At 51.7% G+C, this 2,500-nt stretch overlaps 1 protein-coding gene and 1 pseudogene across 1 annotated transcript in view; both read right to left on the reverse strand.

Moving 5' to 3' along the window:
• Window positions 1-2,500, reverse strand: part of LOC137636209 (serine/threonine-protein kinase Nek3-like) — a 115,281-nt gene that overhangs the window by 4,504 nt on the left and 108,277 nt on the right. The window lies entirely within an intron of this gene.
• On the reverse strand, window positions 1,360-1,478 carry LOC137636212 (5S ribosomal RNA; annotated as a pseudogene).

Below are 2,500 nucleotides of genomic sequence, written 5' to 3' on the forward strand. Positions count from 1 at the left end.
TAGCTTCGCATGAGCGAGGATAGATCCAGCGGGCAGGAAAAAGTTATTCCTTTAAGCCTGAAGGTCAGGGAAAGGCTGAGCGACAGGCTTCATTGCCGAGAGCGGAAAGGAGTTTCCTCCCGCCGAAAGGCAATAAAACCGTTATTGCTGGAGAAGAGGCCTCAAGGGAAGAGGTATATCTCCCACGGCACCAACCACCTTACACTCTTCACTTTGCCTGGAAGACCCCTGTGGATGACTATCGCAGATGACGCGACCTCCGTACCGCGACTGTAGCGGGTTGTCTCTTCTTGAGGAGGAGGCGTAGTGTCTCCAGGCATGAAGCCGAAGCGACGCCCCGGTTCGGGAGAGATGTCGCAGTGTGGTTGTTTGAGTAGTCTGTGCCATGGGAGAAGCTCTCCCGGGAGCTCCATCAGGGGAAGCAGAGGGTCCAGAAACCGTTCTGCGCATAGTCCCAGTGGAGCTCTCCCATTGAAAGGTTGACAGACAACCTGGTCTTGTTGAGACCCATTGTCCACAGACAAAAAGGAGGGAAGACGCAGGCGTCGAAGTTGTCCCACCATCACCGGAATGCATCTTGCCAGAGTCTCGGGGTCTGAGACTGGGGGGAAGAACAGCGGAAGCTTGAGGTTCCAAGCTGTCGCGATCAGGTCCCCCAGACCAGGACTTGCTGGTTACCCAAGGTCAAAGACCCCCAGGTACACTCTCTCTACGAGGCTGTGCTCAGATAGTCGGAGAGAGCATTCCCCTGCCTGGAATGAGAGAGCCGATGGTGGTATTGAGAGAATCTCAATCATCCCGGTATCTCTACTGCAAGATGTGAAGGTGTGAAAATGCGTCCCCTGCTGGTTAGAATACGCCAGAATCATGAAGTCGACGCGCACGGGGCGACTCGGCAGGAGCTGTAGGATCTGTAGAGGGGCCAGACTAAGGCCCCTAAGCCTGCCTGAATGATGGAGAGGTATCCTTCAGGTCTTGACCATAGGCCTGGACCGGAACATGCCCCCCCCCCTTTCCTTTGACGAGTCCGAGAACAGCATCAAGAATGTGGGGAAAGGACGAGAATATCCACTACCATCAAGAGGCTCCATAGGTCAACACCCATTGCAGGTCTAATAGTTCCGCTGGTCCCATAGGGGCCAGGAAGTCCGGTTAAACATTGCCTGAAGCCACCGGAACTTGGACCGCCCCACATGGAACTTATCCTGAGGCGACCGTTCGGACTATAGACGGGTCAATGAGGAAAGGAGAACTAGGAAACGTTCCAAGGTAGGGCTGAAAGCTCTGCTTGACTGAGAAGAGGTACTGCGACTCTCCTCAGTCTTGCCACAGTCAACTGAAAGGAAGGCTCGGAGGATGTGGTAACAGAATCTGGCGTCCCCAGGTGGTCACCCATCCAAGTACCGACCAGAACCGACGTTGCTTAACCTCGCTGGACGGACGAGAAGCGGGGTTTCCAACGTGGTAAGGCCGTTGACTCAATATCATGGCCAGATACTCCAGATGTTGAGGCAGAAGAAGAGAAGGCTCCAAGCAACATACCATGAACCCACACTCATGGTAAGCATCCGGAAGCTTGTCCCGGCGCTGAAGAAGGTCGAACCCGAGCCTACCGGAGTTGACCAGCCCTCCAAACAGCAGAGGGTGCGGAAGCCTGCACCTGAGCGGCCATGAGGAAGGCAGGGAGAGTTCTCTGGGGAAAATAAACCTGCTATGCCACGGTGGGATAGCCACACTGCATCGTAAGCAGGAATACTTGCAGTCTAGGCTGAATTCGACGAGCTCCCTGGAAGATGGATGGAATGGAAACTGAAAGTACCCGTCCTTCCGATCCCGGGTTTAAGGAGTCCTGTCGCCTCGTTACCAGTCCGATCGATTCTGCTGTTCTACGCTGGCCGAAGTTTGTTCGACAAACTTGATCAGGGCTGAGAGGTCGACTCCGGAACTCCCCTCTCAGATCCTTCCTTACAAGAAAGGATCGACTGAAGAGGCCGGGGGTGAAGCCGTCGATGATCCTATGGAAGACCTTCGCCTAAGGTATGGATCATTCTGCCCAACCGGGCAGATCGCCCCCCAGGGCCTAGGCTAGTGTCGATAGGTTTAAAGTGAGAAATGTAAACTCGAACTTACCTGTGGTCTAGCCTACTGCCTATTAAGCTGCGTGCTTTTGATGTGTCGGGCAAGCAATTTGTTTTGTATACCTAGTTATAATTTTGTTATATATATAAATTGGAGTATTTAGTTTGTTTACTCCAATTATTCATGTTGTAATCATGGACATGCTTTGCTTAAGCTACTTACGCTATGTTCGGAAATGCCTGCTCTAAACCATTCAAATCATAACAAACTTACGTATGGGGGCCGCCATTTGCATTTGTGACGTCATGAGTCTAAATCAGCTGCTTTCCATATGACGTTTTCGTTGTAAACAGAATCTAAAACCTTACCTTTTCTGAATAATTTTCATGAGAGTTTGATTCTGTTGGAGTAACATATTTAC

This window comes from Palaemon carinicauda, unplaced genomic scaffold, assembly GCF_036898095.1.
Source record: "Palaemon carinicauda isolate YSFRI2023 unplaced genomic scaffold, ASM3689809v2 scaffold251, whole genome shotgun sequence".
Classification (NCBI taxonomy): Eukaryota; Metazoa; Arthropoda; class Malacostraca; order Decapoda; family Palaemonidae; genus Palaemon; species Palaemon carinicauda.